We start from the raw sequence: 11,400 nt of genomic DNA, 5'->3' as shown, positions 1-11,400 counted from the left end.
GGATATATCCTACACCGTTTCCGTCAGAGTGCCAAATGTCCCAGAAGGGAACAAGTGTTTTGTTCTATCCACGCGATCCGGGCTCGTGTGATGAAAAAAGCTATATAAAATATGTGCTGCTGTATCTTTCTCTCAGTGTCATCGAGGCAGCTCTAGTGACAACATCATGGAACCCACTGCGGATTGTACAATGGAAAAACACGACAAACTTGTCAAACGTATGACTCATCAGAATGATGCTTTGAAACGTAAGACTCGCAAACGTGTGCAACCCATTAAAATTGAGACTGTCACTATCAAGAAGGAAACGGTGGACGAGGGAATGGATGTGACTAGGGATTGTGATTTCATAAAAAGACGTAGGGAAATTGGCTTTTCCACAGACACAACCGAGTGTCCTGAACTACATGACGTAGAGGCATGTTTAGATCTCTATCTTGCAAACACATATTTTCTGAACAAAGAGAAAAAGAAGTATGTGACAATATGATTCGAAAAGTAATACCCTTCCAATTTGTTGTGGGAGTTATCGCACAAGGGAGATCACCCGTACGTATCGATTCTAAACAAATTAGAGAACTGTGTGCTTTGAAATCTGACTAACTAAGTTACGTCGAAACCGGTCGACGATTCTCTTATATGGTTACAGGAAATATCACTGTCAGTGGTGTAATTTTTTTCGGGAAACGTTGTATTTCGATGTATCAACATCATTCACCGAATGCTTTTATTTTCACAGCCTCTGAACTACACTTATTTCTGTGTAAACGAATTGATGATCGAAATATATCTTCAGAACAATCTTGGTCACACATTGATATTGTAAAAAAATTCTGTTACTCTTTATGTATTTGATGTTGTAAAGTATTCATTGTAAATTAATTGAAGCATTGTTATTTTTATGTATTGTAAAATAACCATTCTGGTATTGTAAACCTTCCATATGTAATTGTAAATATATTTCACATTGTAAATGAATTATTGTTATTTTTATATATTGCAATATAACCATTCAGGTATTGTCAACCTATATCCATATTATCAATTATAAATAAAACATTTGTAAACGTTAAAAAATATTTCTTGCACTTATTACAATAGAAACTGTACATCTTCCAGACATTTTCAACTGCACAGGTTTCTTTTACATTTTCACATTTACTATGTTCTCTGCATTTTCCTGAAGTCTTTTTCACACTATCAAATTTTGGACATCCAAGTTATTCGATGTTCCGTACAGATATTTTACCCATACGTTTTTCTCCAAGTAATTTTTCCAACCATTTTACTTTCTCCGTACCTTTGACGTACACTATTTGATTCACAAGCACAAAGTATAAAACGTCTCCTAATTTCTCATACGGTAACCACCCATCTCCCCAGTTGAGACCGTGTATGTTGGTAAGGAGCCAGTAATTCACTCGGCGATCGTTTTCACTCAAAAAGTGTAAACCGTATGGAGATTTCACTAAGCAGTCAAACGCACTGTCGAAAGGAAATTTTTAAATCCGAACTTCTTTCCACACAAATTCTCCTTCTGCTCCTCGAAGACCTTGAACGTCCAAAAAACAAACATCTATTTTGTTCAACAGGTGAAAACAGTCAATGTATCTTCAATGTTACTCCGGCACACGACACACTTGTCCAATTTGGAAGCACAGAATCCGCAGGAAACAAATTGTCAACACGGAAAAATTACAACACTGCACGGATTCTCAAAACATATTTTGCAAACTGTCACAGAATCCACACTAGATTTATTTGACGTTTTCTCAGCAGTTTCTATACCATCGCGATACTTGCAACTCTTGGAGTTACGACACTCTGTATAAAAGGACACTGCGGTATTAACAAGTAATGTCCTAGAATCGGACAATCTTTGGATGTCCAATCGCAAAGTCCGTACGAACAATGAAAACACAATACCCTGTCGCTAAAGCCTGAATTGTAAAATCATGCAGTGACTAATCTTCCGGAGTCTGACGTAATCCTATAGAACACTTACTGTGTGTTCTGTATCTCGAATTCACTGATAGGTAATTCATAATAAACGGCTCGGTGAGGGTCCAGCAATCGTGGTAAGTAAACATTCTCATATGTCGTAAAAGGAAAACCAATCGGATAGTGTAGATGATGGTGTCCCTGGTAACGGTGATAAAGGTGCAGCCAGAATACCCTCAGGATCGTCGGGGAACAGCCATCTGCGAACACCAAAACCTTCGGGAGAAAGCACAGGGAAACAGGGATGTCCTAATTTACGTAACAAAGGACGATCACAGCCAGAACACCTCAAGGTATTTCTGTTTGCCAACAAGGCAAGCCACTCTTTCACTCTCTCCTGCAAAGCTTCGTTGATCTTGTCCTCTTCCTTCCTGTGACGTAGTTCGCACATACACCCGTGACTTGGAAATCCTGTTCTCTCGTCCACTCTTCTTTTTGTTTCTTCTATCTCCTTCAACGTCTCGCTGTGACGATGAAATCCTTTTCCTAATTCGTTGAACAGGTAACATCCGCACAAGGGAGATTCACGTATCGCTACATACATAAACGGGAAATAACTCAGCAGCCGATACAGGGCCGTACGATCATTATCAAGATCGTCTCAAGATCGAACAAGTTCCCAGAACTCCTCTTAGCTGGTCTCGTAAAATTTCACTCCATTACCAGACAGTCTTGTACCGCACACATCCATCCTCACATAACCCTTTGATCATCTTGTATCTCTTCTATTTATACCTTCTTTCTTCCTACGTCACGTTTTGCGTTAAACACACTTTAAACAGTCACCTTAGAAGGTTACTCCAAAAACATGTTCGGGCATGTTCCTTTCAGACAGAAAAACATCACACCCAATTCCCAGAATTTCAGACTCATCAACGCCTCCTCAAACACCGGAAACAGGTACTCCAATTCCAAGAAATCCAACCGTCACCGAACCCACATTTTCCTCCACCAAACAAAACACTCCGCACAAAATAAACCACGCCCCTTTCTATGACGTCATACCAATTAAAAAACTCAAAACAATTCCATCACCCTCCCTAGCTTTCCCCCACACCTACATCATCAATTGATCTTTGATCGAACTTTTACAATCAATTGATTTATCGGACCAAACGCGGTACCACAACTACTTGAACCATGACCACATTTGTTGTGAGGCCACTGGTTCCGATAGGATGATATCTAGATCATGGGAAAAATGGGCACGAAGTATAGATATACTGCACCAAAGGACAAAATGGGCCACTAAGGGAAGATGTAGAAACTGTCCCACACGCTGGGTGGGCACCGGAGCCGATTGAACAGGTGGATTTTTTTTTTTTAAATTTCAGCAGATCAATTTACATGCAGTAGTAACAACCTGAGTTCTAATATCAGGGAAAGTTAAATTTCAAAAATAACATTAAGAAAGTTTGCATACAAAGACTTCCGTAGGTCATGGGGTACATTATGCAATTCCTGTTGTACTTTTATTTTGAACTGTTCATGAAAGTCCAGTTTTGTATATTTACACACAAACCATACATAGTGTCCTATCAGCCACTGTACACTTCGCATTTTTGTTCTCGGGTAGTAGAAGAAGGTAGGCCACACAATATTATGCAATAAGAAACTATGTGGGTGAGTTCTACAAATTTTCGTAATGTTATGCATAAATACTTCCAAGTTTCTCGTGTCCTTACACGCTCATTTAACCAATAACTGAAGGTTCCTTCTGTTTGTTTACATATTCCACACACAGGTTTCTCTATTAATTTTATTTTACAAAGTTAAGTTTCCGTCATAACAATGTCATGCACAACACTGTACCAGGCTGAGTATATTAACCAGGTGCCTGCAGTCTCGTATAACTCCTTGCTTTCGGTTTGAAGCCAGTGGGTGGAGCTTAAGTTTGTCTGCGTAAGATGGCCGCATGTACTTCAACCAATGACATAAACAGACAGAAGAACATCGCATCGCCTGCTGCAAGCGCACGCGGCTGGAAGGAGCATGGAAGTAGGCTCTAACTGCAAACGCAAACTCGAGGTTTACTTTATTCTTAAATACTACAAGACAAATTATAACTATACTTAGTTGCATATGGAATATTATTCCTTCAGGTTTCCTCTCGCTTCTGTTAGTACAGCCGTGTGTGGAGCAGGCACCATTGCTTCCTAAATCTTATTCGAAAGTACACAAAATGACATGCTTTCTTACGGCGTCTTCGAATGTTTTGGTCTGACTTCTCCGGTTCTGTCACGTGACCAGGCTTCAGAAACAGCGCGCAGGGCTTACTCCTCTTCCTTTCTTACCTCCATGGTATTAACGGTGATAGATCCCTCGCATGCACTGTGGACCATATTGCTTTCCAGTTGTTATCAGGAAAGCGTTTTACAATTTTACAGACTGGGAGTACATAATTACATCGTTGTTCATAAATAGACTTTACAGTAGGTGCTTTAGGTTCGTTTGTTTGTATCAACAGGTAACACAGTTCTATAAGATAGTCTTGCATATACGTATTTGTAGTGAGCTGGGATACCATGGTTACATATAGATGCGATAAGTTCAACATTATATAGGATATCTCTAAAGATCGTATTTGTTAAGCTTGATGAATGATTCAATACCTTTGCAATGTCTCTTTGAATACGCAGTGCCTTGCATTTTGACTCAATGTGCGTCAGATTCAGACCACCTTGCAGCAAAGACAGGCACAGTGTCTCGTGACTCACACGGAGGATATACTGAGACCAAATAAACCAGTTTATTGCACTTCGTAGTTTTACTTCAATACATTTCCTCATGGGGAGTATTTTGGCTACGAATCACAACTTTGAGAATGCAAACAGGTTTACATAGGATACACATGATTTAACACATAGGTCACGTAACTTTTGTTTACTTAGGAGCACCTTGATCGACTGAATACATGCAGAAAAGTTGTTTTGAATCATTGTTGCCAGGTTTCTTGTAAAGGTTATGCCGAGGATTTTCAGTGCCGCAACGTGTTGAAATCTCATGGAGTCACAGGATTGATTTGGGTCACTCAGATACAGGCATTAGGTTTTACACATCTTCAGTCTAATCCTGTCGTTCTTGCAAAATCGTCTACCACATCTTCGAGAACTTGTGTGTCATGTGGGATGGAGGTCATCACCATACCATCGTCTGGGTAAGCCAATAATGTCAAGGTGACGAGTGAATGGTCACACCGTTAAGCCTTATTTCCAGTACTTTTAAGAAGAGCATTATCGCAACACAAAAGTTTAGCATTGACAGGGGATAGCCTTGTCTGACACCTCTTTCGATTGGAAAAGTTTTTGTGAGAAAACCATTAATTTTAATACACGATTTTGCATTAACATAAAGTCCCTTTATCGCATTAACAAAATTAACACTGTATCTAAGTTTGTCATAAACTTTAAAATAGATTCTCTATTTATAGTGTCAAAAGCACGTTGAAAATCTGAAGCAAATATTGCATGTTGCCCGTTAGTTTCAGTTCGTGGATAACTTATAATTACATCAGTAGAGTTCGCAGGGCCTGTGCAATGTTTTTATTGTTTCCATCGCAAAACTACGCCTGTCCAACAAGGTGGTCTATATTGGCCATTAACCTTCTAAGTATGCACCTTGCGTATATTTTATAGTCAGCGCAAAGCAGTGAAATCGGACGATAATGCTGAACTTGTGAAGGGTTAGGAACTTTTGGAACTAAAACTGACACCAACGTTACTTGAGTTGCCAAAGCGGTGTTTAAGAAACACGTTATTTACCCATTCTGTCAGGCAGGTACCTCTTATGGGCCATATTTTTGGAAGAAGGAATTTGGAATCCCATATATACCTGGCGAAGAGTTCGTTTTTGCATGCATAACTGCGGCATGTACCTCGTCAGGAGTAAAGTCTGCTTCTAGTGCAATTGCATCCTGCTCAGACAGAATATTCGTGACATTTTGTAATAAGGACTCACTGGTGGGACGCTTGGCTTAGTTCTTGATAAAGAGCACAAAAGGAGTTATATGTGATATTTTGTATTTCAGAATTGGTATGACATTCATTGCTGTCGTTACATTTTATCTTTGAAATTAATTGTTTTGTGCCACGCTGTCTTTCCTGGAGTACATGATCGAGGGTTACCTTTTCATTGGTGTCAAAAGGTAATAGACGACAACGAATTTTAATGGCCTCCCTTTTACTTGCATGCATTCTCAGTAATTGAGCTCGAACTTGTTTGATTTCCTCTTGAACTTGTGCCCATTTCAATGCCCCCTCTATTAATTCTCTTAACACACGATAATGAAAGTTATATTTGTCGGTAAAATCACTTTTACATTCACGACTGTATCGTATACAAAATATTTTAATGGCAGGGTTTAGGTATGTATCCCACCACGTTATCAGATCATTTTGTCTCCCTTTCATTTTCCCCCATTCTTCCTGAAACTGATTTTAAAATTGATTATCATCGAGAATGAAGGAGTTCATTTTCTAATACCTGAAACCGTGTCGGATATTGTGTAGGGTTAATTTTAATGCCATGATGACAACATTATGACCCGTAAAGCATGTTGGTACTATTTGAATAGATGTAATATTTTTTTTGGTTACGTAAAACCGCTCTAGTCGTGATGCACAATTATCATCAGTTGTCCAGTAACGTTCGTCTTGGAGCGTTACATGAGAGGGCAGTGGTTTTTTAAACATAATCCGCACAATCTTTCTTCCCGTCCTTACAGGGAAAAGTTTGGGGAGTTGAATATAGTTCGTCTTGCACCATTTGCACTGTTCCATATTCTGACATAACATTCGCTATTACACTATCTGGCAATTCCATTGGTACAACCTGAATTCGGACAATAGTAACTGGCTTATCCGCACGTTGGACAGTTATCACATTTTGACCACTTTCTTCTATATATGGAGACGACCCACTACTTCGTTGCACTACAACGTCGCAAAATTGTTCTGTACGTACCTTAACATAAATCTGGCGTCGGACATAATACACTTCTATACTCAAAACTTCGTTAACAGGCATCTGGACTACGTCTCGTAGCCATTAATGGATAGCTAGTGTCGTCGGGGGCTGGTGTAGACGTTCTAAGGAATACTGTAGAGTTTTCAACCTTTTCACAGCCATTTTCTTAAGACTTCAGTTACACAAATGTACGCACTCAAGAATGTTTCCCTTACTATTTGCCTGTTGTGTGCACTTGACCTGATTTGTTAGTGTATCGAGTCTGAAGGCCGCCAATCGTTCGACGGAGCGCTTGTAGACACGTCTGACCGCTACCGAGTCTCAGAACACACTGGAAACATCCATGCCCAGGCCGGGATTCGAACACAGAACCCCTCGCGTTGTAACGCGATGTGCTAACCACACCGCCACGGGGGGGGGGGGGGGGGCGACTGAGCTACCGGGGCTATATTTTTTCATTACAGTAGCTTATAATAATACAACAATTTTCTTAGGTTAATTTTGTGAATAAATAGAAAACAAATATATATTATGTTTTGTATCCTAAAAGATACATTGCGCTTTGTTGTCAAAATTTTCCACAAAGGAACTTTCTATCTCTCAGGAAACAACAAAATTGGAACGTTGCAACAGGAATTTACAAATTTTATATAACTTCCTGTCATACTTGTGAATCAAGTAGTCTGATTGTAAAGTGTCATATTATTTTTTGCAATTGGAACATACCTTGCTCCTTTAAGGGTTAAGACAATATGGATATTGGATTGTCTTACCTTATTCACCAGCTTTGCGCGCACACACACACACACCCAGCAACTTTTAGACTGAACTGAACGAGAACAGGCGGACTAGGTATAAAATTGATATCCCACGGGCAGGACCTTTTCTGTTCACACAATCAAGTGGCGGCGTGTCTAAGGGATTGGCGGGTGTCATAACCCCGCCCCCTTTTGGCCTATTATTCCTAAAAAAAAGAAGGACAAAGGCGGGAAAAGATTCAAAATAAGGGCTGAACTCTAAAAAAAATACGTAAACCCCCTTTCGAAAATCCTGGGCACGCCACTGCACCCAATTGAAGACTAAAATTGGTAAACGCTCTAAGTGCCACAGTATTTCAAACACCGTTTTCCACGTTAAACTGTGAAATATGGATTGCTTTATAATGTGGTAAACGTAAAAAGTGGCTGGTAGTTCAAAGGGCGTGTAAAGAGGTCACTACTGTGCACGTTCTTACGGGCTGATGTGCGGAACGATGCGATTTCCCAACACTTTCGCTTTTGGCACTTACAACGTTTACTACTTTTAGTCCTCAATTGTTCATTTACTTCCAGCCTGATGATGCACATAAGCAACGTTAGTTAAGTTCATAGGGCGCTATAATGGTACTCCCCTGGTTCCCGAACATTAACTGCCATGTTTATTCCGAACTGTAGCAAGCATCCAGTGCTGAAATGTCATTGGGGCCTACTTTGTACAAACATGCTAATGTGGCGCCACGTGGATTCGAGTGAGGAATTGAATGCAGATCCGAAAAATGCTTTTCTGGATCTCTTGAACTTGGTGTGAGAAAGTACGATAAATTGCTGTATTCAGGGTTACACAACGGCAAAGTCCAGCACAAAAATAGCAATTATGATATCTTGTAAGATGCAAATAGCGTCCACGTCCTTACAATTTTTAAATTTGTAATTTATAATTTAGTGGATGGTACGTGTAATTGCTAGAAATGTAGAAATAAATATTTAATACCAATAATTTGATAAAAATCGTACATTTAACTTCGTCACCTCGTAATCAAGGGGTCCCGGGTTCGATACCCTGTGGAGGCCACTTTAAACTGTAGGTCCAGTCCAGATTAGCCTTACTGTACGCAAAGTGGACATAAAACACAAAATCAATCAATAAATCAATACAAAAATCATACATTTGGTATTATAATTTGTTTAATATTTTTCTTATTTAAACAACGACACATTTGATTTGGACTCTACATATCAGTTTGTCTGTTTGAGTCAGTACACCTTGGCGCTTTTTGTAAGACAAAGAGAGTGTATCAAAGCAAGTTACACATGGGAAAAAATTATAATAAAATTATTGTCTACTGTGTTTGTAAGCTCCAGTCTGGTTAGTGTCATTGGATTAACTTAATTTAATGGTATTGTGAAAGTACCGCATACAGGAAATTAGTTTTATCGGGGGGAGGGGATACTTATGCCGTACTTTAAAAAAAATGGCGAATGATGGAAACGGGCTGAATGGCAGAACAAAGACCGTGTAACACCCTTACGGAACACATGACAGCGCCACTAGCTTACAGACACCTTTAGAGTATTAGTAAATACAAGGATTGGGTTCAGCCCTTGGTCGTCTCGCGCACATTTCACGTGGTTCTGGATACAGGGACTAGCCAAGTAGCTCTTTTGCCAGAAACTTATGCTACTTCATCGAAGTCCTGGCCTGGGCATGGGTATTCCGTTATGAGTGTATCTTCATCTTATCATAATTCATCCTCATCGTCATGAGTAACTAACAGCGGTAGAATAGCGACACAAAAGTAGAACGATAGAAATTTATGCTACTTGGCTTGTCCCCAGCTGTATTTCCTAGAACTAGAGCAATTTTCTGACTCTAGGTATCGACCAATGTGAGAGCATCTCTTGTGATCAGAAAGTAGACACTAATAACTGCTATAATAACTGCTATTGTTTGTAATGTTGGATGTTTTACATGTTGGACAGGGATGTATATCGTTAATGACAATGGCAATGCTTCTTTCTATCTAACGAGTCTGTAATGTTGAACTTCCTAACCCATCTCACAGAGAGTGATATCTACTTATGTGTCTAGACTTTCAGGAGGCTTTTTCACCTACCTACTAAATGAATTGTATTTATATTATATTGATAATAAACATTACCACACACATATTAGCCCAGTGAGTACCAGAAGGTGTGTCCCCTCAAATGCACTGGACTCAATACACTGACTAAACAGAACATTTTCACCCATATGATTACATCCTGTCCTCCTGCACACCATCCAACGTGAAGACACTGCTCCCAGTAGATAATAGGCAAACTACGATTGCTTCAGAACAAGACCATGAGAAACTGTAAGAGTACACGAACGGACAGTCCACCAGATACAAATGCAGGAAGACCTGGACGTCCCATATCTGCAAGACCTTATGGAATAAGCTGCAACCAGCACGTAGACAAGCACTAGTGACCACATTAGACCAGATAACCACTGCACCGGCCGAGGCCGATAAGGTTGCAACTCAACCTTGTCGTACCCACGACTACCCAATGCTCCATTAATCACACCGAGATACCTCTTTTTGCATATCCTACTGTCCGGCAAGCCAGCAACAGGTGTCATCCCTTGAATCTACCTTCACTTTTCTTTGCTCTTTTCCTCTTCTACATGTCAGCAAAAGTTATCATCCCTTGATCTACCTTCACTCTATGCACTTCCCCTCTTCTGCAGCAATAATTGCCATCCCTTGAATCTACCTTTACCCTTCTTTGCTCTTCTCCTCTTCTAAATGTCAGCAAAAGATGTCATGCCTTGAATCTCCCTTCACCTTTCTTTGCCTTTCTCCTGTTCTACTTGTCAGCAACAGTTGTCATCCCTTGAATCTAAGTTTACCATTCTTTACCCTTCTCCTCTTCCACATGTCAACAACAGTTGTCATCCCTTGAATCAACTTTCACATTTCTTTGTCCTTCCTATCTTCTACATGTCAGAAACAGTTGTCATACTTTGAATCAATATTTACCTTTCCTTGCCCTTCTCCTCTCGTACATGTCAGCAACAGTTGTCATCCCTTGAATCAACCTTTACCTTTCGTTGCCCTTCTACTCTTCTACATGTCAGCAACACTTGTTACCACTTGAATATCACCTTACTAGTCCTTCTCCTTTTCTCCATGTCAACAACAGTTGTCATCCTTTGAATCCAACTTCACTTTTCTTTGCTCTTGTCCTCTTCTACATGTGAGCAACAGTTGTAATCCCTTGATATACCTTCGCCTTTATATGCCCTTCTCCTTTCCTGCATGTCAGCAATAGTTGCAATCACTTGAATCAAACTTTACCTTTCCTGTCTCTTCTCCTCTTCTACATGTGAGTAAATGTTGTAATCCTTTGAATCTACCTTTCTTTTCCCTTCTCATCTTCAACATGTCAGCATCAGTTGTCATCCCCTGAATCTATCTTTATCATTCCTCGCTCTTAATCTCTTCTAAAAGTGAGCAACAGTTACCATTACTTGATTCAACCTTCACCTTTTTTGCTCTTCTCCTCCTCTTCTACATGTCAGCAACAGCTGTCAGTACTTGAATCTACCATCACCTTTCTTTACCCTTCTCCTCTTCTACATGTGAGCCACAGTTACCATCCCTTGACTCAACCTTAACCTTTCTTTGCCCTT

The sequence above is a fragment of the Lepisma saccharinum genome, chromosome 10, assembly GCF_977018435.1.
Source record: "Lepisma saccharinum chromosome 10, izLepSacc3.1, whole genome shotgun sequence".
Lineage (NCBI taxonomy): Eukaryota > Metazoa > Arthropoda > Insecta > Zygentoma > Lepismatidae > Lepisma > Lepisma saccharinum.
The sequence above is the reverse complement of the archived record's forward strand: the minus strand, read 5'-3'. Positions refer to the sequence as shown.